Below are 25,913 nucleotides of genomic sequence, written 5' to 3' on the forward strand. Positions count from 1 at the left end.
GTAGTGAGGCTGTTGAAACACTTCCTGACTCAGGGCACCTGGGTGGTCAGTCAGTTGGGTGTCGATTTCCACTCAGGTCATGATCCCAGGGTTGTGGGATCGAGCACACCGTCAGGCTCCATACTGAGAGTGGAGCCTGCTTAGGATTCTCTCTCTCTCTCTCTCTCTCTCTCTCTCTCTCTCTCTCTGCCCCCTCCCCCACTTGCACATGCACACTCTCTCTCTCTCTCTAAAATAAATAAAAACAAAAATAAAAAATATTTCCTGTTCAGGTCCTGGCACTAGGGAGGACAGCTTGCAGCAATGGCCATCAGGCAACATAGTTATGAGGTGCTGAGGAGTATAGACAAAGAGGGAATTGGGTGGGTGTGTTAACAACTTCTGCCACCCCTCCTCCTCCAGCAGCCTCTGCTGTCCTCCCTCCATATTCCTCTGCTCTTCCCTTAGGGTGCACATCACTGGTCCCACATGTCCTGTGACTCAGCTCTCAGTCTTTCCTCCACCAGCACCTCACTCTCCCCAAGTGAGTGATCAGACTGAAGACAGGACACCATCTGTGTGCCCCTAACAGTGAGCATAGAACTGGCCACCAAGGAGGCATCAAAAATGGTTTGAGTAAAGGAATGAAAGTGAGGCTGGGACCTCAGATTTCAGTGGTCACAGACTCACAAGAAGATAGCAAATGACAGGTCAGGCAGAAGTAACAATGCAGGAAATTGGTTCATGAGTGAGAACACGGCCACCATAACACCATTCTTAGAGTCTTCTCTGGGTGGAGACCTGTAGGGTAAGTCGGCTTGATGAGACAGGCCCCTAGAGGCTCTTCTGTAACAATTCACTCGTCCTGGTGTTCACGCGGCTCCATCCATCCAGTTAATGTGTTTTGAATCCCTACCTGTATCATACGCTGTAGGATACTGTCTCCTCAAATAGAAAACAAACAAAACAGGACAACAAAACAGATGTACCCGTAAAAGGTGGTAGGAACAATCTGTGCTCTCACAGAGTGTAGGGAGAATGTTATAAATATTTGGTGGGGGAAAGCAGGTTAATTTTACTTGGAGGAGCAGGAAAGTCTTCATGGGGATGGAGGGGGACGCATTAGACCTGGACCTGGAATGAAATCTGCAAATGCACCCCAAGTGTGCTGTTCATCCTCCCCCCACCACCACTTCCCTGCTGTCAACACTCACTCAATTTGGTGGCAATGGAAGATTTTGCTAACTGATCCCTGTACCTTTTCACAAGCCCCAGGTATATCCACAGAACGCTTCTCAACACAGCAACCCAGCCAGATGATCAGAGAGGGTGCACGAGAGAAGAAAGGCATTTGCCATCACTCCTTGGAAGGCGTATATAATTGAGACCTGCAGGGGTCAGCAACAGAAGGAACGGAGTGAGGAGAGGCACAGCGGTGGGGAGACACTGAACGTGTATGATGAAGGGGAGTGGGCTGCGTAGGCCTGCGAGTAAGGTCTGTGAATAGGGAACAATGGACAATGTGGCTGAGAAAGTAGGTTGAGGAATATGTGGATTAGGATCTTGCCAGGCTAAGGAATGTGGGGTTAGGCCTGCAGGGGGCAGAGGCAGTCACACAACTGAGTTGTGTTCAAAAAGACAGTCTGGCAGCAGTGGGCAGGGTGGACTGGGGTGGAGAGAAGCTGGAGGCGGGTAGATCAGCCAGACAACCATCCCAGGCAACCAGTGATGAAGCCTCCTGCGAGCTCTTGGAGCACTTGGCAAAAGCATCTGTTTGACACTCACTCTACGGTCTCTCTCAGAGCTGTCTTTTTACAGCCTGACAGCCCTACAGGCTGCAGGATCCTTGACATCATGAACTGTTTGCTGCCTCTCTGGGGCCCCAGGCCTGACATGGTTCTTGGCAGGTGCTCATTATATATTTGTGAATTACTGAATAGGGCAGTGAAAAAAAGGACAAGGGGTGTACAGAGAAGGGCGCAAGTTTCCGGGATAACATCCTGTTTAGCAAGTACAGTTCCTTAGGCCTGGACATTGGCACAGCTGTCTTTTAATGTGTGTGGTGAAGTAGAAGCATGTGCAGGCAGCATGGGCAGTGAAGGAGCCACAGCTCACTCCAAAAGCTGCGAATTGCCTTGTCTGTGTGCCTGCATGCGTGTGTGTGTGTGTGTGTGCGCGCGCGCGCGCGCGCGTGTGCGCGCATGCATGCATGTGTGCATGTCTTAGGCTTGCAAGAGCTTTTGGCTTTTTAGAGAAAGGTGGACAGACAAACAGGAGAACTCACAATCTGTACTGTCCTAAGGTGCCTTAGGAAGTGTATTAAGACTCTTTTTTGGTTGCAAGTGGCAGAAGATCAATGCAAGCAAGCCTAGGGACAATGGGAAGCATTTGGGGACCGCCAGAGTGAAGGATTCCAACGGTGCCAGACTCCTTCCATCTCTAACGTCTACTTTTCTCCACATGTCAGTCAACCTCATTCTCAGAGCCTGGCCTCCCCCACCGGCTGGAAATATGGCTGCCGGGAGCCTGGGTCTCACTTCTGGGAGCTCCTCCACCAAAGAGTCAATAAAGCCTTCCTTTCTCATGTCCCAATTTCAGAGACCCCAGGAAAGGATTCTGATTAGCGCTGCTTGTGTCAGGACCCTGCCCCTGGCCTAAGACCTAATGCAGGAGCTAAGGAAGCAGGGTCATGTAAAAAGGAAAAAACTTCCACCAAAACCCCATAGTTGAAGTAGAAAAGGAGTATTTCACAGAGGTGGAGCTAATAATAATAATCCTGGAGACCTTGGCTGGCTCAGTCAGTAGAGCATGTGACTCTTTTTTTTTTTTTTTTAATGTTTATTTGTTTTTGAGAGAGAGGGAGAGAGCTGCAGAGTGCAAGTGGGGGAGAAGCAGAGAGAGAGGGAGACATAGAATCCAAGCAGCCTCCAGGCTCTGAGCTGTCAGCACAGAGCCCGACGAGGGGCTTGAACCCACCAACTTCAAGATCTTGACCTGAGCCGAAGTCGGATGCTTAACCGTCTGAGCCATCCAGGCACCCCAAGAACATGTGACTCTTCATCTCGGGGTTGTGAGTTCAAGCCCAACATTGGGTGTAGAGCTTACTTCTAAAAGAAAAATCCTGTCTGAGTCTGCGTAAGTTAACTCTTGTACATAACAACCCTAATAGGTGTCGCTGTTGTAGTCATCATTACCCTTGAGAATTATTACCTCAGGAAACCAAGGCACAGAGAAGATAAGTAACTGTCATAGATCACAAACTAGTAAATAGAGGTGGAGCTAGGATTTAAATCCATTTAATCTAGCTCCAGACCCTATATCTTCTTATTATGTTATTTTACCTATTCACTACAGAATGAAAGAAAGCAAGGTCTAGGGCTGTGAGGAAGGAGCCTCAACAATTTCTCCTGGGGAAATTTAAGGCCCAAGCTGAGGAGCCTTTGGAAAGGGATCCAATGTCAAGGGAATCTAGAATAAGAAACACCACCACCCATCTTAATCTTGCTGGAGATAACTGAAAAGGAATGTTTCATTTTAACCTTTTTTTAAAAGATTTTTGGGGCGCCTGGGTGGCTCAGTCAGTTGGGCATCCGACTTCGGCTCAGGTCATGATCTCACACTCTGTGAGTTCAAGCCCCGTGTCGGGCTCTGTGCTGACGGCTTGGAGCCAGGAGCCTGCTTCAGATTCTGTGTCTCTCTCTCTCTGACCCTCCCCTGTTCACGCTCTGTCTTTCTCTGTCTCAAAAATAAACATTAATGGGGCGCCTGGGTGGCGCAGTCGGTTGGGTGTCCGACTTCAGCCAGGTCACGATCTCGCGGTCCATGAGTTCGAGCCCCGCGTCAGGCTCTAGGCTGATGGCTCAGAGCCTGGAGCCTGTTTCCGATTCTGTGTCTCCCTCTCTCTCTGCCCCTCGCCCGTTCATGCTCTGTCTCTCTCTGTCCCAAAAATAAATAAACGTTGAAAAAAAAATTTTTTTAATAAATAAAAAATAAATAAAATAAACATTAAAAAAATTTTTTTAATATTTTTTTAGTTTATTTATTTATTTGTTTATTTATTTTGAGAGAGAGAGAGAGAGAGAGAGCAAGAGCAGCAGAGGTGCAGAGAGAGAGGAAGAGAGAGAATCCCAAGCAGGCTTTACACTGTAGCACAGAGGCCAACACAGAGCTCAGTTCCACAGACCACGAGATTGTGACCTGAGCCAAAACCAAGAGTGGCTGCTTAACCGACTAAGCCACTCAGGAGACCCAAGATTTTATTTTTTTAAGTAATCTCGACACCAAACATGGGGCTCAAACTTACAACCTCAAGATCAAGAGTCTCAAGCTCCACCTAATAAGCCAGCCAGGCGCCCCTCATTTTGATTTCTTTTTTCTTCCATCTTTATTTACTTAGAGTTAGATAAAGCCAAGAAAAGCAAATGAAAGAACAATGAGGTCCCATTTTCACCTATTAAAAATTTAAGCAGCAGTATAATAGCCATGCTGGCAATGGTGGGGAGATGGTTCCTTCTAAATGGCTGGTGACAGGATAAAGTGGTCCAACTAGTGAAAAACAATTTATTTGGCAATGAGGGTCAAGAGCTATAGAAGCTCTTTTTAACTTTGACCTGGTAACCTCACTCTTTAAAAATAGCTCGTGGAGTCACAAAATAAAACCCAACAAGTGCTACATGCAAGAGATACATCTAAAATAGTGTTCCTCGGAAATACTGAAAGTAAAAGAGTAGGAAAAAATAGAAAACAAGAACAAAAGCCATACATGCAAATACAAGCAACACGAAAGCAAGGGTTTTGGAATTAGTATCAGACATGGTTGAATTCACAGAAAAACAGAAAACAAGACATAGGAGAAAATGATGATAAAGTCAGAGAGCAACAATGTAGATTTGCCATAAATATTTATGCACAAAATAATATAGCATCAGAATTCAGGAAGCAAAAACAATAGGAATTACATGGAAAAATGGACATAAGTACAGTAACTGTAGAAAATTTTAATTCACCTCTCTTAGCCCGTGACTGATCAATAAACTATACAAAAAGTAAGGATATAGAGGACTTGATTTGTTAAATTAGTAAGGCAGATTGAATTAAGAGATATCAAATTCTATATCTTGAAAACCTAGAATTTACACTTCATGAGTATCCCGGGATCATTAACAAATGACCACATATAAGGTTTTTTCATTAAAAAACAAACAAAAAAACCTCAATACATTTCAAAAAGTAGAATGAGTACAGACAACAGTCTCTAATCACAATCCACTAAAACTAGGAAATAATAGCAAAAACAGAAACTGAAAAGCAATAGAAAAGCTGAAAATTAAATATAATCAAAACACAATATCTGGATGGAATATTATTCAGTGTTAAAAAGCAAGGCAATTCTGACACATGCTGTAAATCAATTAACGTGGAGGACATTGTGCTAAGTGACAAAAAGATAAGCACTGACATAAGCCAGTCACAAAAATATAAACACTGTATGATTTGCTTATATGAGGTATCTAGAATAGTCAAATAGAGACAGAAAGTGGAATTGTTGTTTCCAGGGGAAACAGGAGGAGTGGGGAATGGGAAGATTTTTAATGGGTATGAAGTTTCAGTTTTGCAAGATGAAAAAGTTCTTTTTGTGTATTGTACAACAGTGTGAATATACTAAACATTATTGAGCTATACACTTGGAAATGGTTGAGATGTTAAATTTTGTGTCATATGCATTTTAAGAAATTATCTTAATTCTCAAAGTGTAAACTATCTTTTGGGGAAAAAAAGTGATAATCCCAAGGAAACAGTACAAAAGACAAGTCAAAGGAATGAGCATTTTCATGGTTCTTGGCTATGTCTCGCATAATCTTCAGTAAGAATTCAGAGGGATAAATTTTGAACAGGGCAAGCTTTGAGACAGACATATTGTGTTTGAAAGTGTTGGTTTTCTTCCTGCATTATTTCACCAACTTGTATGCCAGGCTCTGTATTAGGACCTAGAGAGACCAGAAAGGGTAGAGTTTATCTACACCTGTTTATCTCTACCACAGAAGCAAAGGTCCAGAGAACAAAGCAAAATTCTGTTCAACCCCACCAGTTAATTTCAAGTAAAAGGAGAGGGGGAGGGAGGTCAGATGGCCAAATATTACGTTTTTCTCTTCTCTGAACCTGAGCCATTCCCCACTGGGGCTTCAGATTGTGGCTTCCTCATTGTGACCACAGGTAAATCATTTTACCTCTCTGAGAGTCACTTTCCTCATCTACAAAATGGAACTGATAGTGCCACCTGGTTTTCATGAGGAGCAAATGAGATAAAGTATATTAAGAGTTTAGAGAGGCACACATATTCAGCACACAGGAAATGCTGGCTTGCTGCTGGTGGACATATTTTACAGACGAGCGAGCATCCTCTGACTCAACTACATTACTTGTACTCTTTGGAGGTTTTGATGGGCGCATTTCTTCCCTCCCTAAAGTTTCTTCCAAGATTCTGTCTACACACTTATACATGAGGTTACCAGCTCTGAGGAAAGAGACAAAGTTGACTCTCCTGGTATCTTCAGGACCTAATACTTGGTTTGGAAAAAAAAAAAAAAAAAAGACTCCTTAGTAGCTTCAGGCACCTAATCAAAGCCACAGCTGGTCTGGGGTGCCAACCACAGTGCCATGAACACCTGGGCCTCAACGAACGCCGCAGATGAATATGGGGACATGGTCAGCAGCAACTCCATACCCTTTAGTAGCTTTCTTTTTCTCCCTGCACCTGGCAGATAGCATCCTTCATGCTTAGTAACTTAGTTTATTTGTTAGCTAATTTATTCATCCACAACATGTCAACAAACAGTTAACAAAAATCACACTGGAGATCTGTGCAAAATGCAGTGGGGATTAGGAAAAGCAGCATCTAAGCCTCACTGGGCATATCAAGGCAGGCTTCACAGAGGAGTAGGATGAGCTGGACTTGGAATGATCTATAGGAGAAGGCTATGGGAGTTGAAGAAAGAATATACTGTTAAAGAGTAGAGTTTGGAGCCCTTGGAGTTTCTTGCAAGGCTGAGCAGCAATTGCCCATGAGACCATGCCCAGTGGCAGGAACACAGCAACTATGAAACTCCTCTAGAGGGCTCTCTACAAGTCCTCTCCCTGCCTCAGCCCTGCCGGCCTTACTTACATCATCGATGGAGCTTTCCCCTAGGGAGAACAGAGCTCTGCCAGAGTCCCATGGTGAGCAGTAATGGAACAGAGATTAGGATCTGACTGAGTTATAGTCCTAGCTTTTCTATTCTTAACTCCTAGGCTTTTATGGAGCTCTGGGGGCCAAGCCGCCTTTTAAAAGCCCACACATGGAAAGCATGGTGGGTACAACTGGCTCACCATTAGGAAAAAATTTAAGTTTAGAGCTCCAAGTCATGGCTGACGTTAGAATAAATTCCAGATGGCTGAAAGATTTGAATGTAAAACATGAAATCACAAAAATAGTAAAAGAACAAAATAGATGAATATTTATAATTTTGGAAGGGAAGGGAAGTACAGAAGACCATTCTAAGTTTGACACCAAAGGCAGATAATAAAAGATTAATGGGAACACACACACACCCACCCACCGACCCACACACACACACACACACACACACACACACAAGAAGACTGGCATGAAAGTAGAAACGTTAACAAAGACCTCCAATTTCAGGATTATTGGGTATAAGGAGAAGAGGCCCTGGGCCATTCCTTGGAGTGGTTAATTGGGAAAATGCACTTGGAGTATCCGATGAGATTTTTCCTTTCCTTCTCACATTTTGTACTAGTTAGCTGCAAGGGGGATTTTCCCCAAACCAAACCAGTAAGTGTGGGCTCTTGGGCCAGAGGCAAAGCCTTGCCCCAGACAACAACTAGGACCCAAGAGGGGAAGAAAATTGCCATACTCAAAAGACAAAATGGATCCTCTTCTTCCTTACATAACCCCCACATCTCCAACCATCCAGCACATTCCACTTTTCTACAAAGTTACTACATGCAGAGTCAGTAAACAGGACAAACAGGAACAAGAATATACAACTTAAAAATGAACAAATGTCTAGAATTACTAAATATTTGAGAAAAGTCAGAACAATGACACAGAACCATCAAAATACCATCAGAAAAACTAACATTCAAGAAACAGAATTAACAACTACTGAAGAAAAAGACTTCAGATTAAGTGTAATTAGTCTTCATAAGAAATGTGAAAGGAGGGGCGCCTGGGTGGCTTGGTCAGTTACACGTCCGACTTCTGCTCAGGTCATGATCTCTTGGTTTGTGGGTTTGAGCCCCGCACTGGGCTCTGTGCTGACAGCTAGGAGCCTGGAACCTGCTTCGGATTCTGTCTCCCTCTCCCTCTGTCCCTCCTCGACTCGCACTCTCTCTCTCTCTCTTAAAATAATAATAACAATAATAAACATGAAAAATTAAAAAAAAAAAGAAATGTGAAAGGATATTTCATCTATTAAAGAGAATCAACTGGAGGGGGCACCTGGCTGGTTCAGTTGGTAGAACATGCAACTCTTGACCTCAGCATCCTGAGTTCAAGCCCCACGTTGGGTACAAAGCATACTTAAAAAAAAAAAAAAAAAAAAAAAAAAAAGGATTGAAACAAAAGGTAAAAAAAAAAAAAAAAATCAACTGGTGATTTGGAACTTTAAGCACTTGTTTTTCCAAATAAAAAATTCGGGGGGCTAAATCACAAAATAGATATTGATGAAGAATCAATAATAGAGTTGACAGGTCAAGTGGAGAAATTCTCCCGAAATGCAGTTCAAAAGAACAGAGGTAGAAGGTATGAAAGAGAAATTAGAGGCAGTGACAGGTTTGGCCCACTGGCTAGAGTCTGCCAACCTCTGTTCTATGGCCCTCAATTCCCTCGTTTGTAAACTGAAGATAATATTTGTACCAGCTTCATAGGGTTGTTGTGGGAGTTAAACGGGGCAATGTGTCAAGTACTTTGCTCCTCACCTTATACATAATAAGCAGCCAATAAACACTAGTTATTACTGTTGATGTACTTGTTCAGGTAGGTGCTGAGAATGAAGAAGAAGGAGGTCACATTTATTTGACCCCTACTGTGCACACGGCAGGCCCAAGTCTTCAAGGGACTTGAAGGACTTCATTTTATCATTTTATCAGTTACTTCATAAAAATACCTCAGGTTGGCAGAGGAAAAAGAAGTGATGGGGGCGCCTGGGTGGCGCAGTCGGTTAAGCGTCCAACTTCAGCCAGGTCACGATCTCGCGGTCCGGAAGTTCGAGCCCCGCGTCAGGCTCTGGGCTGATGGCTCAGAGCTTGGAGCGTGTTTCCGATTCTGTGTCTCCCTCTCTCTCTGCCCCTCCCCCGTTCATGCTCTGTCTCTCTCTGTCCCAAAAATAAAATAAACGTTGAAAAAAAAAATTAAAAAAAAAAAAAAAAAAAGAAGTGATGAAGCATAGAAAATGGACCCAGAAGTTCTGTCATCCTGTTTAGTAGGAATTCCAGAATAAGATAACAGATGGAATGGAGGGGAAAAAAGAAATACGTCATGGCCTATTTCCTAGAGGTGAAGAAAGGCATAAGCTTTCACACTGAAATGGCTCACTGAATACCAAGAAGAATAATTGTCCTCCCCCCAAAAAAGACCTATGCTTAGATTAACTATGATGAAATTTCAGAATTCTAAGTATAAAGGAAATGCCAAGCAATTTTGTTCCATTCTCCTATATTTGTAAGTGCATTTTTCCAGGAAGAGGATCTGAAACATGTACCCGGTTCTTAAAAGAGCAACCATAAAGGAAGTCTAAGAACTGCTGTCTCCTATGAAGAGAACTTCTCCACACAAGGAGGCTGGAGAGGAGGGGCTCAACCCTTAATTAAGGTTGTTCTACATCTGGTCCCTTTCACTCTTTTTTCTTGCACACTCACAAAAGGAAAGATTGACCAAGCTCAAAACCAGACTGCCCTTAACTCAGCACATTATTAGACTTTCTTCTCTCTGGGAGAAACACTTGCAAAGATTTTCCCTCAGAAATGTCTCTGGTTTTAAAAAGTCTCTAAGACTCAACAATGCTAATAGCATTTGCTACTGTGAAAATTTTACTGGGGAAATGGGAGGAAGGGGCGTCTTGTGAGCCCCCTGCAGTTTTGTGGCATTGGGGTCATTGAGATGTGGGCGTGATCAGTGTGCAAGCCCAGGTGGGGGTAGGGGGTGGGTTGGAGACTTGGACCCACTACTTCCAACTGTATGATCCAGGCACTTTCTGAGCCTCTGTTTCCTGGTCAGTGAAATGGGAACACCCTTGTTATGCCTCTCAGCGTAGTTGGGAGGCTAAGATTTTTACCAATGAAGGCTCTGAGAAAGCAAGTTCTAAACTAAGAGTCACTTATGCAAATGTCTTAACGGCTACTTGTGAAGTGGCCGGCATAAGAAATTAGGGAATGGCAAGCACCCTGACCTAACAAAAATATTCAGGAGCCAAATTTGGCCCTGGGGCACCAGCTTATGACCCTGCTTTAAACAAAAATGAGGATAATTGGATTAAAGCAGCTCTCTAAATGGATAGAAAATAAAAGTTTTCACCCTGTTTCGGGTTGAATTGTGTTTCCCCTTCCCCCAAAATAAGTTGAAGTCCTAAGCCCAAGTATCTCAGAATGTGACCTTATTTGGAAATAGGGTCATTGCAGATGTAATTAGTTAACATGAGGTCATACTGGAGTAGGACTGACTCCTAATCTGACTCCTTATAAAGAAAACAGCCATGTGAAGACAGAAAGACACAGGGAGAATGCCCTGTGAAGACAGGCAGATGAGCGATGCATCTGTAAACCAAGGAATGGCGGGTTTGCTAGCTATCCTGGAAAACTAGGAAAGGGGCATGGAACAGATTCTCTCTCAGAGTCCTCAGAGGGAAACAACCCTGCTGACATCTTGATTTTAGACCTGTGAGAGGAGAAATTGCTTCTGTGTTAAGCTACCCAGTTTATGACACATTGTTATGGCAACCTGGGGGGAAACTGATACACTCCCCTAAATGAAACTATTTTATATCGGCTATGAATTTCCGCTTTTCAGCATGAGTCAGTGGGACACCCAGCTTGAGCCTTGGGGGGGCCAGGACCAGGGTGAGGCACCCAGGGTCCGAAACTCCGGGAGGCAGTTACTCTCAGGTCCCCGCAAGTGCTGATGCTCTGAGTGCCTCCTCGAAAGCTGGGCACCTATGGCCACGCCGGAGTGTGTGACAGTCGTCCAGCCTGAACGCATTATCTAATAGCTTTGAGTGGTGCTTTGGAGCTGATTATAAAATGTAGTCTCCAGGGTGTCTGGGTAGCTCAGTCGGTTGAGCGTCTGACTTCAGCTCAGGTCATGGTCTCGAGGTTTGTGGGTTCAGGTCCCCGCACTGGGCTTTGTGCTGACAGCTCGGAGCCTGCTTCGGGGATTCTGTGTCTCCCTCTCTCTACCCCTCTCCTGCCGAGCGCTCGTGCTTGCTCACTCTCTTTCAAGAGTAAATAAACATTAAAAAACTTTTTTTTAAATAATAAAATGTAGTCTCCAGCCCCTTTAACCTAGGGCAGAACAAACATGGATTTCTCATAATCTCAGAACATTTCCTCTTTATTTAAGGCAGAAGGTGAGGGGTAGCAGAATACGCCTCCCCAAAATATGACTAAAGGAGTTCAGGACATGCCACCCCAAATTATGCCACTTTGGTATGTTGATTATTTTAAGCTGTAAGCACTTGAAAAACAGCAAATTCAGGGAGCTTTCTCTGAATTCCCCTAATCTTCCTAAATCCTCCAAAAGGAACTCAATTGTCATAAATCCCCTCCCAGGGAGTTTCATCAAGTAGGGAAGAATGACTCTCATCACCAGGGAACAGCCTGGAAGTCCACACTACACCTAGACAAACTTTTCACAAACTATTGTATCTCCTATCCTTCTAAGTGTCCATTCAACTTCCCCCAAATCATTTATTCTCTAAGCCCTACATCCTCTCCTCTCATTTACCCATTAAGATGGTATACAAGGGATGCCTGGATGGCTCAGTCCGTGGAGCATGCAACTCTCAATCTCAGGGTTGTGAGTTCAAGCCCCATATTGGACATGGAGCCTACTTTAAAAAAAAAAAAAAAGAGGGAGAGAGAGAGAGAGATGGTATTTAATCACAAATTCTAAGACATCTTGCGGAATCATTAATTTTTCCAGGGATATCTCCCTTGTATGTATGAGGTATATATGTTAATAAACTTCTGCTTGCTTTTCTCTAGTTAATCTGTGCTTTATTACAGGAGTCTCAGCCAACTCAGAAGAATGGAGAAAATTATGAGGATAGGATTGCTGAGACATCCTACCCAGATGGAATCCTGGGAACACTGACAGAAGGGTAAGAGTTCTTATTAACATCAGCTCTCTTGGATCTCTGTAGTGCCCAGTTAAGAGAGGAAGGTAAAACTTCATGTTGTCCCTACTTTCCAAATTCAGATTAGCAGGAGGAAAACATTCATAAGAATGAATTCTTTGAACCATGACTCTTTTGAATTTGGTTTTTGGGGTACACTTTGGTTATTTATCCTTTTCCCTCCCAAGGACAGCTATTGCTTTTCTGTTTGTCTCCTTTAATGTCATGAGAACTCAGCTTGGGACACAGGTTGTTGGTTCTTGTGTATGTGCAAGTGAGTAGTTCTGGACCTAGAGAGGCATGCATCTTTGTGCCCTCTTTAGGGATACCATTTGTCACAAAAGGCTTATTAGCTTTGGTTTTGAGCCACTTGATAAACATACATTTGGTTTCAAAGAAAAAGGAAAAAAAATTATTTAAAAAGGAACTTTAACACTGCCAGAAATATTTACTGTTTGTTCCAGCTGATAAAGATATTGAAAGGATTTTTTGAGAGCACTCTATGTCAGAAATTGGCCTAATTAGAAGCTGATATAAATATATTTTAATGTTTTTTATTTATTTTTGAGACAGACAGAGACAGAGCATGAGCAGGGGAGGGGCAGAGAGAGAGGGCGGCGCAGAATCCAAAGCAGTCTCCAAGCTCTGAGCTGTCAGCACAGAGCCTGACACGGGCTCGAACCCACAGACTGTGAGATCATGACCCGAGCTGAAGTCGGACGCTTAACCGACTGAGCCACCCAGGCACCCCTAGAAGCTGATATTCAAAGTCTGATACGAGCTTCGGTTTTTTCTTTTTTTAAAGGTTTCTCTGTTCTTTGTTTTTCCTTGATCCTGTTCCTCCCATGGGGACTTCTCAGTCCACTAAAACTCTCTTCTCAAACCCCTGCTGACTACATGTTCCTTCCACCAACTCTGTCTACTTCCTTCATGGCATGATTTCGCTAAGGATAATTTGGAACCCCATTGGTTTCTTTGGGAAACTTAAAATCTCCCTAAACTAGCTCCTTTAAGACCTCTTACTTCCCATTTCTTCTGTTGCTTCTTCTTGATTTTGCCACTTTCAATCTTCCATTCAGTTTCCTTGAATTTTTTGATAGGTCCACCCTCAAACTCTAACCTCCTCTGTCCCTCTGTCCACCCTGCCCACTTCAGCCTTCAGCTCCCTATAATCCCTTCGACTTGAGGCCTCCTACCCTTCATCAGAGGCTGTCAAGGGACCCAGAAACCCCCACAAGCAACTACTTGAGGCTGAAAAGGTAAAAGGAGCTTTTGGAAATTTGGCAAGTGAAAAATCTTAAAAGTCGTCTCCACAAATATAAGTAAGAACTTGTAGCCATCTGAGTAGGCAACCTTAACTTTTTCATCTGCTAGAAACACAATTTGGACCCAACTGTTGCTTTATAAACTAGCGAGTTTTGTATTCATATACCCAACATATGGCTAAAATTTTAATAAAAGCTCTAAGATCCCTATGTTTGTCTGTATGTTTACGTATGTCCATATATGTATGTTACTCTGGATGACACTGTCAGAATTAATTGTAAAAGAGCTCTATTTAATTGGCTTAAAAAAAGCAAGTGCTTATATAAATTAAACATTCAGAGCAGTATAGAAACTAACCTAAATGTTTTTCAAGTTCATGTGACTTGAGTAGTCTTTGATAAACAAGAATATTGTTGGTTTAGTGAAAACAAAAACAAAAACAAGACAAAACAGCACGGCAAGTCTTCAGAGCTGTCAGCATTAAAAATAATAGAGGGGCACCTGGGTGGCTCAGACAGTTAGGTGACTGACTTCGGCTCAGGTCATGATCTCACAGTTCGTGGGTTCATGCCCCGCGTCAGGCTCTGTGCTGACAGCTTAGAGCCTGGAACCTGCTTCAGATTCTGTGTTCCCTCTCTCTCTGCCCCTCCCCACTCACGCTCGGTCTCACTCTGTCCCTCAAAAATAAATAAACATTGAGAAAAAAAAAATTTTTTTAAAGGGGGGGGTGCGCCTGGGTGGCTCAGTTGGTTAAGCGACCAACTGAGGCTCAGATCATGATCTCGCAGTTTGTGAGTTCGGGCCCTGTGTCAGACTCTGTGCCGACAGCTCAGAGCCTGGAACCTGCTTCAGATTCTGTCTCCCTGTCTCTCTGCCCCTCCCCCACTCATGCTCTGTCTCTCTCTGTCTCTCAAAACTAAATAAACGTTGAAAAAAATTAAAAAAAAATAATGCAGACATACAGCTTTTATTCTAGCTGAATGTACTAGTCAAACATTTGTCAGGAAGAATAGTAACTTAAAGTGATGCCCACCTTTGTCTAATGTCTAACGAAATTTTCATGACTGATCTAAATATAATTGTTAAGAACAAGTGAATAAACTAAATGTAGGTGGGATAAAAGTTTATAAATGATCTTTTCAACAATGATTATATTTTATAAAATATATCTGCTTAAAAATCATTTCCAAAATCTTATCATTTCCAAAATACTTTTGGTAACTTGAAACCTTAAAGTTATACTATGTTAAATTACACGACAGGTATTCATTGAATACCTAGATCATTTCCAATTAAGATAATGTACTGAAAACATTGATTGCTACACATACATCTACGTTTACCTACTTTTGTCCTCTTCTTAGAGAGGAACAAAAGCTAATTTGACATCTATAGAATATTGATGTGACAATTCACAGTTGATTACTTCTTAATGTTCACTAGAAATCAGGGTTTCTAAGAGTTCAGAATCCTAATTAATGTATTTAATTAAAACTAATAGAAAAAAAAGCTCTATATGCAAAATATATAAGAAAAGTAGGGTTATTTTTGGTAAGAAAAGATATGAATTATAGAGACACATTTTTGTTAAGGGAGAAGAGAATAACTGTGTCCTAAAATAGAATAACTGGTTGTTCCAGAATGAAAAAGAGAAGAATAAAGGACAAAAGCTAAATGGGTGGAGAAAGTTGGAGAAAGAGAGAGTGAGATCAGGACAGACAGAGAATCTTGTCTCTTGTGGTCAAACTGGTCAAAACTGAATGAATTTGTTAAAAGGGTTTTAGAGGGGAAAAAAGGGGGGGGATTAGAAATAAGCTTTAGTATCAAGAATATACTTATGAAGGGACACCTCGGTGGCTCAGTCAGTTAAGCATCTGACTTCGGCTCAGGTCATGATTTCAAAGCTCGGCTTGTGAGTTCGAGCCCCACATTGGGCTCTCTTCTGTCAGCACAGATCCTGCTTCAGATCCTCTGTCCCCCTCTTTCTCTGCACCCCCACTCATGCTCGCATGTTCTCTGTCTCTCAAAAATAAATAAACATTAAAAAAAAAGTGCACCTATATAAAACTAAAATTTAATTTTCTTTCACCTGTTAAAAGGAAAAAGTTCTCTTGGGTATTGGTGTACTCTTTCTTGAAAAAACATTGAAATATAATTGACATATAACATTATGTTAGTTTCAGATGTGCAACAGTGTGACCAAACTGAACTGACCTAAGAGATTGGTTCAGTGAAATCTACCAGCTCGGGTTCTAGATTGTGAAATTTCTTGAAGAATTTTCAAAGGTAGGGAATGAATGGTAAAAGAATGTGCCATGCCAAAATATGATTACAGGATTTTGGGACATGCTACTCCAAAATATGCTGCTTTGGTATAATGGTTGTTTTGAGCTGTAGGACACTTGAAAAATAGCCAGTGCAGGGAGATTGTTCTCTGAATTTCCCTTATCTGTCTAAAGACAGATCCCCGAAAAGGAATTCAACTGTCATAAATCCCCTCCCCAGGAATTTCGTAAACCAGGGAAGACTGAGAAGTTACTTGGTCCTAGGGTATCCTCTGCTAGGAGGAGACTTTAGAAGTTAACACCATGCTCAGACAAACTTTGTACAAAACATTGTATCTCCCATCCGTCTTTCCTAAAATTCATGCCCTCTCCCAGGGGCGCCAGGGTGGCTCAGTCAGTTAAGCAACCAACTCTTGATCTCAGCTCAGGTCTTGACCTCACGGTTGTGAGTTCAGGCCCCAAGTTGGGCATACACCTACTTTAAAAAACAAAACAAAACAAAAACATGGCCTCTCCCCTAGGAGGACTGCATCCCCTTCCCTTCCTTGTCCCAATTAAAATGGCATTTACTCCTGAATTCTAAGCCATCTCAGGGGCTTACTTATTTTCCCCTGGGTATCTCCTATGTATATATGAGGTATACATGTTAATAAAGTTCTGTTTGTTTTTCTCTTGTTAATCTGTCTTTTTTGTTTTTGTTTGTTTGTTTGTTTTTTAACTAGGCTCTACACCAAATGTGAGGCTTCAACTCACAACCCTGAGATTGAGTCCTATGCTCTACCAACTGAGCCAGCCAGGCACCCCTAACCTGTCTTTCATTACAGGGTTCTCAGCCAAGAATGCAGAAGGGTAGAGGGGAAATTGTTTTTCCTCCTGGAAGGTTTACAAATTTTAATTCTCTCTCTCCCACTTACCTCATTCATTCCTATCTATCAATTAATCAGTTAGTTCTCTACCCTGGATGCCAGGGATTAAGAACTGAATGAGAGACACCAAAGGTGGGGGCAAGGGTGGACAGATATATTTTTAAAAATTAAAAGAAAGAAAGAAGAAAGAAAGAAAGAAAGAAAGAAAGAAAGAAAGAAAGAAAGAATTACCACAAAGTGTGATAAATTCTATAAGAAAGACAAGTTTAGGGGCTATGAGAGCTCAACAGAGTAGTACATCACTCAGATGATGAAGGAGATGGGGTAAGAAGATGGTACCTACACTGTCTCTTTATGGACGAATAATTGTTAATTAGTCAATTAGTCAAGAGGAAGGATGAGGAGGCGGCAGATTGGATAAAAGAGGAAAAGAAGGAGTCAAGAACAACATCCAGATTGCTTAATAAAGCCAATTAGATCTTCAAAACAAAACAAGGAATGACACCCAGGTAGCTTGGGTGATGAGCAAATATGGTGCCAGTTGCTAAGACAGATAAGACCAGAAAAGGGACAGATATAAAAGAAAACAACTGATTAGGTCTTGGACATGCTGAGTCAGGTGCTTGTAGATATACAGGGAAAAATGACCAACACAGCACTTCCAAATCATGTTCTAGGAACCCAAGTTCCAGGAGATATTAATATTCCAAGAAAAAGGGTAAGGGGGGTGGGTAGAGTCTGTTGAAGGTTGTATTAGTCCAGATTCCCCGGGAAACAGAGCCAGAGGCAAGAATTATATGCTGATGCCTTTTATGAAGGTGCAAACCCAAAGCCTCAAGAGTGAGCCATGCAAAAGGGAAGTGAGGCAGGGAGGGATGGGAAACAGTGCAAAATGCAGGGAAGAGCAGCTGGTGGGCCACAGAACTACACAGTTGGCTACAGTAGCAACAGTAAAGAAAAGCAAAAGGCTGGAAGTCCACCACTCAGGCAGTGTAACAGAGACTGAGAAAACAAAGATTGTATCTAATACAGACTTCAAATAAGTTTAAGAAGTACTGGATATTACACGCCCCCTCTTGGAAATTTGCAACGCATTTTAACACATTAACAGTTCTAGAAGTAACTCAGCAAGGAAATAAATTTCATTTTATTTAACACAGTATTTCCCAAACTTTACTTGACCACAGAAGCTTTCTTTCATGTGCCACTCGTCTATAGAACTCAGTTCTGGTCCGCTGTGGATACCAGAATCTGGAGCAAAGGAGAGAGTACAGATTGGATAGGGAGTTGAGAAGCATATAGGTAGTGACTGAAGCCCAGAGGATGGAGGAGATCATCCAGGAAGAGTTTGGAGAATGATCCTAAGCCAGAGCCCTGGGATACACCAATATTAAGGGACAGCACAGGAAGAAGATCTCTCAAGAACAAAGGAAGAGACAGCCACAGAATTTGGATACTCAGAAAATATATTTAGATATTAAAGCAGAAAGGAATTTATAACTCAGTATAGGTGAACAGAGGACACCCTAGGACCAAGCTACTCAAAAATCTGTTCTAACCATCAGACATTATCCAGGAGCTTGTTAGAAACGCAAGATCTGGGGCGCCTGGGTGGCTCAGTCGGTTAAGCGGCCGACTTCAGCTCAGGTCATGATCTCGCAGTTTGTGAGTTCGAGCCCCGCGTCGGGCCCAGTGCTGACAGCTCAGAGCCTGGAGCCTGTTTCAGAATCTGTGTCTCCCTCTCTCTGACCCTCCCCCGTTCATGCTCTGTCTCTCTCTGTCTCAAAAATAAATAAACGTTTAAAAAAAAAAAAAAAAAAAGAAACGCAAAATCTGAGATCTCACTCCAGATCTATCTTTTACTGTATCCTCTGGTCATTCACATGAACATTAAAGTGTAAGAAGCTCTGGCTTATAGCAATGCTGGAATGGGTGGAGGTGTAGACTAAATGGAGCTTCCAGAGATACCTGTAGACCCTCAGAATCAATATGCCTCTGCCATCATGATCAGGAAAGAAGCCACCAAACTAGTGCTACAGGAAGCTCCTGAACTAGGAAGGTGGTGATCATGAAACAAGCTGGCCTCCTTCCACACCAGCAAAACTTACTTGCTGCCTCTCCCCCTCTTAGTTCCAGGATCCAGTCTCATGTAAGTTCATTTAATTGGCAGTTTCTAAACCACGTTTGGAATGCCAGCTGCAAGGAATTCTAGGAAGCAGAGCTTCCCGGCTCTAATGTACTAGAAGGAAGTGGAAAGGGATGTTGTATGTGTATGATAGGAGCTGATAGCTGTCCCCCGATATCTCTATTCTACCCTTCATCCATGGTAATAGGATCTTCAGGTTGGCACATGACTGTCCGGAATAAGGATGTCTTCCAGCCTCTCTGCAGATAGATATGACCATGTGACCAAGTTTGGACTAACAATGTAATGGAAATGTCACAAAGCAGCTCCCAGGAATCTTGGAGAGACAGCAGGAGCATACCCTTTACACTCTTCATCCCTCCCTCTAACATGCTGCTTGGAGCATGAGATGCTACCATCTTGGACTACGAGGTTGAGGGCTATATGCTGGGGTTGGCAGAGCACAGCTATGAAGAGCTAGAGTTCCTGAGAACTTCCTAAGTCAGAGCGACCATTCCTGCTCTGACGACTTACCTCTGTATACGTGAAAGACTAATCAACCACTGTTATTTTGGAATGCCCCCACAAGATCCCAATCCTAGCCAATACAGATGTCAAAGGCACTGATTCTTAACATTGGCAGTTCATTGATTCCTTTCAGAATGCAATGCCCTGGACCATCCTCCCTAAAAAAAAAAATACACTTTTGTATAACTCTTTGTATAACAATTTCAAGGACTGCTGTCCTTGAAAATGTTGTTTTTACCTGAAGACAATCTAAGGACTCGTGAACCCTTTGCTAAGAACCCCTAGAGTTGAGATTTTCAAGCTGAAAAGATTATAACCAATAGGCAAAGGGCTCAGAGTAAAAGTAAGAATTGAAAAATGGTCTGGATTTGGTCCAGACTGTTGATGCCATTAGTTGGAGGAGTTTCAGTGGGGTAGGGTAGAGTGGGGGCAGAAACTAGACTGCAGAGTTCTGGGAGAATGATAATCAAGAAAGTGGAGGCAACAAGTATTGTTAACCATTTGGAGTCAACCAGTAGCCTGGCCCCAAAGATGGTGGTGGCTGGGAGACAATGGAGGTCATGGGCTCCCGAGAGGATTTTCCTGGCTTTCTTCTGCTTCTAGGACCAGACCAGCCAGAGTGAGGGTGATTTGGAATATCCGACACCATTCCATGTTGCACCCCATTTATCCTTCACGGCGTTGGAAATGCTGGCCCTGTCTCAGAAAGGAGGGGAAACTGGGATCCTGGGAACAGAAAACATTCCTGAGGGAACGAAGGCTAGAGGATGATTTTGGCTCAGCCAGAACAGATGTTATCAAGTCCTTCCCCTTCAGACAGTCCACACTAGGATACCTCTGGGCATCCTTCAATGAGAAGATTGTCCCCTCTGTCCCCTCTCTTCCCACCTATGGTGTTGCTGCTATAGCTGGACCCCAGACGTAAAACCAGTACATCCAATAGCCTTGACATACCTGTGGAGTTAACATCAAAGCAGACCACAGCTTATCCTCTGGAGAGAAGGAACCACATCATGTGTCCTGGTTTCTTTTCTTACCCGGAAGCTCTTTCATGCTTTTCTGCAATCAGGACTCAGACTGGCATTCCTGATGTGCCTCCATGATTTTCTCCCCTCATACCTGTCAACCCTGCTCTGAGATCCCAGGCTTTTCCTGCTCCCGTACCCAGAGCTGTTTCTCTGCACTACCCCCTGAGTACGTTTGTCACTTAGTCCTGTCTCTCCTTAACATCATCCTTTCAAATGATAGAACCACCTTCCCAATCAAAGATTTACTGTGCAAGGGTCCTCCCCAGATCCCCATGGTGGTGAAAGTGGACAAAATCTAGTCACATGTGGGAAACTGGAGACAGAAATGGCTCAGATTTCTTACTTCAGAGCCCCAGGGCACAGCACTGGCAGAGGGAGCCAATCAAAGAGGCTCTGCTCTGAGTGGCCTACCTTTTGTGGAGACACAATGTGCTCATTTATATCTGCTACCTTGGGATAAAACGAGGGTCTCCGCTGGGGCCTTACACTTGCCAGTTAGCCAAGGCGGAGCCAGGAGTCCCTCAAAGGCCTCAAGTACCCAGGGAATGAGCAAGGGTCCCAGGTCAGAGTCAGAGCAGGGTTTGCTCTCACCTCTGTGGCTCCCACTTCCCAGAACAAGTTCCAGCAGCTCTGGAACATGGCTCCCTCCAGAGAAGAGACTAGGCTTACAAAGTGGAAATTGTCCAATAAAATGTGTAAACATCCCACCGGTACCCCTCCCACTTCCCACCCCCTGGGGCCCCATGGTTTGAAAACAAAGCTTAGCCACTGAAAGCTTTTATGTAGATAAGAGCTGAGCCAAGCAGCCTGGTTCCTTTGGGCAGCCTCTTCCTCCTTCCCTGTCTAGCATTTCCTGGGTGAGAAGGAAGAACTCAGTGAAAGGAGTAAGCTTTCCCAGAATTTTAGCAAGGTACTTAGAAAGAAATACGGGCTCTGGCCTCTGAAAAGCCTGGATCCCGATCAATCCCTGCCACTTACCTGCTGTGTGACTTTCCCTTAACTTTTCTGAGCTTCCACTTATTTTCTCAACTGTAAAATAAGGATTCGAATTCCTCTTATATAAGGTTGTAAGAATCCAATGAAATACTATATGTGTAGTTCCTGGCTTTTTTTAATTGGTACGAACCTGTTTGGAGATAGAGCCTCTAAATAACTTTCCTTTTCTCTCTGCTCTCAGCTTGCCTTCTTCCCCTCTCATCATTTCTCTCCCCAGCACCTGGAAAGCTCTCCTAGGTCCCTATTATTCAAAGGTCCAGGGCAAAACAGCCTCACCTATGAGAGCTTGTTAGAAATGCAGACTCTCAGCTGCCCCAGACCCTCTGAGTCTGAATCTGCATTTGAATAAGATACCTAAATTTTTCTCTATGCATATTACAGTTTGAGAAGCACTTGCCCTGGGTCACGCCTTGCTTCTTTTCCATACCAAATAGCACTGGATTTCAACAATTCACACCAGTTAACAGCAGTAGTTTCCTCCAGCAAATTGCATACCACATACTAAAACTTCTCCATTGGACACTTGAGTAACAACAAATCATAATATTAATAAAATGATGGTAGCAAAATTTAATATGTACAGAATGCTTTGGTATTTACACTACCCTTTCATACCCACATAATCTCATCTGATTCAAGAATATGAGATAGTTATCTTCAATCAGAGGGTGTTTGAGTGAGTGAATGAATACATGATTGAATGAATGACTTGGGGACTATTTAGAGAAAAGAAACTGAGTTATGAGAGGGCCTTTAGGGTTTCATCAATGAGGAATTTTGTTCAGCCGCTAGTAAGAGCAATTCAAAACAACAGTTTGGGCCTAAATGAGATTGGGGATTATTTTCCTCTTACATGATAAACTGTCTCCAGGCAGGCCAGGCTGGTGTGGGGACTCTACAAATTTCAAAAACTGGAATCCTGCCTTCTGCTCTGTCATTCTTAGCACACAACTTCAACTCGGAGATGAATATGACTGCTGGAGCTCCAACCATCAAGTCCTGGTCCCAGGGACAAATAAGCAAGAACAGGGGGAAAGGACAAAGAGGTGCTTGCTAGCTAAGTTAACCCCTTTAAACAGCTTTCTAAAAACCTCATCCAATCACTTCCAGTGACCTCTCCTTAGCCATCCCCCTCTACAAGTAAGGTTGGGAAATGTGGTTTTATTAGCCAGCCACTTTGCTGCCCCTAACATAGTAATAAGGAAGGTGAGGAGAGCGGCTATTAGGATGAAATCTAGCTTTCTCTACCAAAATGGGAATCAATGAGAGGGGGCATTTTGTGTTTCTCCCTTTGTAATCGCTCAATAAGGAATAGAAGAATCTGGAAAAGACAAGGCGGTTGCTTCTGGGCAAAAGGAAAGAGTTTTCTTACCAGTGTATTAGCAGAGGGCCCAAAGTAGGGGTAGATGAGAAACCAGGACGCTTAACTGAAATGTTGCTTTCTTTGTAGAGGATGCTGGCTTCATGGTAGATTATTCATGCTCTTCTTCCAGACTGGGATGCTCTCCCTCCTTTACATCGTAATTCCTAACTCGTTCCAGTCAACTCCTGCGCATTCCTTTGGTTCTCACCTTGTACGCTCTCATAATCTTGTTGTATGCTCTCAGAAACCCGGGGTTTACCTGTATAGTATGTGTTCCAGGTCTGCCCTGCCCTAACCTCTTTTCCCACCTCCAAGTATAAGGTCCCTGAGGGTAGATACTATGTCTATACTATTGATCATTGGATTTCCAGCACCTTCATGGTAACCAAGCATGGAGGTGGCACAAGAAGGATGCACTTGAATGAATGAATTATCTGGTAAGAAAGTTCACATTATTCCTTAGCTTTTTTGGATTATAAATAACAAAAATCCACCTGCATTATCAAGAAGGGGAAACTTAATTATAACGATACAGGGGCATGCCACAGAGACAAAGGACTAGATTAGAGCCTAACCTCAGGAATGAAATACTATATGCCATGGAGCAGAATCAGAAACTCAGATGCCACTGGGAATGTCCTCATCTTTCATTCTCTCATTAGATCAGTTTCTCCTGCTTGTTACTTTCACACAGGGGAGAAAATATGGCTGTCAAAAGAACTTAAGAGTTACATGTTATTGGACCAATCAGCTGGAGAGAAGTTAACATAGCTCTTCTTCTCTCATCTCTATCCCTGGTTGGAAAAACCAGAAATATTATTGTTCTGGTATGGGTTAAGTACCTGACCCTAGACCAATCAAGTGACCAGGGACTAGGGTCATATTGTAGAAACATGGCATTTCCCACTGCAACCTTGTAGTTTGGGTATGGGAGAGTTGATTCCTGAAAGAGAGGTTTTGGGAAGACCAAACAGTAGATGTCCATTGGAGCGAGCATTGGCTCCCCACACACCAGCCCCAGTTCCTCAGCCACAACTCCAGCATCTCCTTGGATTAATGCCTGGATCTCTGAGGCCTCGGTAGGTCTTCATGGCCATTGTGAGAGTTCTCTGGTAGATTCTAGCATCTGGCTTCCAAAACTTTATTCATTCCCCAAAACCCCTCTTCCCCAACAATACCAATGTGCAGACATACCACTGAAACTTGAGCTTCACAGAGAAGGCCTCCTCAGTGACCAGGAGAATCTGCTGGGCTTTCCTGGCTGCAGAAGGTGGAAAGTGGAGTCTGGAGAGCTGTTGGGCAAAGTCAGATAGGAGATGGGAGCAGCTCTCTCCAGGATTTCTTCCAACCAGCACTCTACTTCTCCTCTTACATCTGGCTATCATTCAGCTATGAGGGATGAGCTTCCAAAACCATCTGACAAATGAAGAAACTGAGGCCCTAAAAAGGGACAGGATGAAGGTGATCATTTGGCAGATCAATAGCAAAGATAACACTTGAATTTAAGTCTCTCTTCTTTATGCTTTTAATATAGGGACTGGAAGAGCTTGACAACACTTCTGCAGAGACAATGCTATGCTCACTAGATGTAGATTACATTTCCCAGGCCCCTTGGCATCTAGATATGGACCATATGACTGAGTTCAGCCAATAGGAGGAAGGTAGAAGAAAAGCATGCCATTTCCACATTTGCCCATAAAATATCCCAGGTAATCTTCCACACCCTCTCTCCGATCTCTATAAGGCTCGAAACAAAAGGCTCTGAGATGGGAGCTTCCTCATGGAAGAAGGCCAAATCTCTGATTTCACTGCCTGGAGAAGAGCTGCCCAGGAGTCACCCTACCAAGAAGATCTGAATTGGATTTTACAGGTGCAATAAATAAATCCTTACTGTGTGAAGTCACTGAGATTTTGAACTTGTATATTGTTATATGTAGCATACCATTCCCAGACTGGCACATCTTTGATGGAACCCCTCCTTATTATGAGTTACATTTGACCTCTTCCAGCACTGTCTCTGCCCTTTGACCCTGACAAAGACCCAAAATACAAAGGGGGCAGTACAGTTTGTGACTAGGAACACAGGCCTTAAATCCAGTCATATCTGAGTCTGAAACCCCAACACCCCCCCCCCCGCAAAGACCCAAGCAGGTTTCTTTGTCTCTTTGAGACTATTTCCACATGTGTAAAGTAGAGACAGTTTCTAGTTAAAATGTGGTTGTAGGGTTTAAAAAAATATTATATAACCAGTGGTTCTCCATCGAATGATGTCACTCTGGGAGGGAGAGAGGGAGGGAGTTGGGAGGGAGGAGGGAGCTGGAAATTGTAAGGTCATGTTTGGTTGTAACAATGACTGTGGAACCCTTCTAACTAAAGATCCTAGATGTCCTGTGATGCTTAGGACACTCCTCCACAGTAACAAGCTGTTACTCATCCGCCAAGCTTTCATATGGTCCGTTGGACATTCATTTATCTGACGTTACAATAATGTAAAAAAGAACCACAAAGTATTTTTGCATGGTTTTAATGTCAGTTGAGTGTTCCAGGAATGTGTTTGCCCTGTGTCACTGTCAGCACTTTGACAGGAATCAGCACCCTCACGGGAGGATAATTCAGGGAGGGGTTAATTTGGAAAATGACGAATTACAAAGGTGTGGACAGGTGTGGGGAAGCCAGACAGGACAGGGCAGGCACCCAGGTCCAGCAGCAGCACAGCTGTCACCACCGCTATATATCCAAGGGGGAGGTGGGGGGCGGGGCGAGATTACTGGAACCTGACAGGGAAGAAGTGTTGCTGACAGTATTAGATTCCCAGGCTGCCACAACAAATCACCACGACCTTGCTGGTTCAAAGCAACAAAAATTTATTCTCATCATTCTCAAGGTCAAAAGTCTGAAATCAAGGCACCATCAAGGCCACAGTGCCTCCGAAGACCCCACGGGAGAATCCTTCCTGGCCTCTTCCAGCTTCTGGGGGCCCCCAGTGTTCCTTGGTTGTCTGCATCACTTCGGTCTCTGCTTCCATCTTTACATGGCCATCTCTTCTCTGTGTCTTCTCTTCTGTGTCTTCTGAAGACACTTGTCTTTG

The 25,913-nt window shown here is 43.3% G+C and overlaps 1 long non-coding RNA gene across 2 annotated transcripts; it reads right to left on the reverse strand.

Moving 5' to 3' along the window:
- Positions 1-1,237: 1,237 nt before the first annotated feature.
- LOC121034568 (uncharacterized) lies at positions 1,238-24,423 on the reverse strand. Of its 2 annotated transcripts, none has more exons than XR_005792509.1 (4): positions 22,316-24,423; positions 21,445-21,495; positions 18,894-19,024; positions 1,238-1,367 (listed from the first exon to the last, which is right to left on the reverse strand). It is a non-coding gene; the product is annotated as an uncharacterized LOC121034568 (long non-coding RNA). The 2 variants fall into 2 exon arrangements; XR_005792508.1 differs by lacking the exon at positions 1,238-1,367 and adding an exon at positions 5,428-5,966.
- Between the last annotated feature and the right edge of the window lie 1,490 nt (positions 24,424-25,913).

This window comes from Herpailurus yagouaroundi, unplaced genomic scaffold (assembly GCF_014898765.1).
Source record: "Herpailurus yagouaroundi ecotype Mexico unplaced genomic scaffold, PumYag 160, whole genome shotgun sequence".
Classification (NCBI taxonomy): Eukaryota; Metazoa; Chordata; class Mammalia; order Carnivora; family Felidae; genus Herpailurus; species Herpailurus yagouaroundi.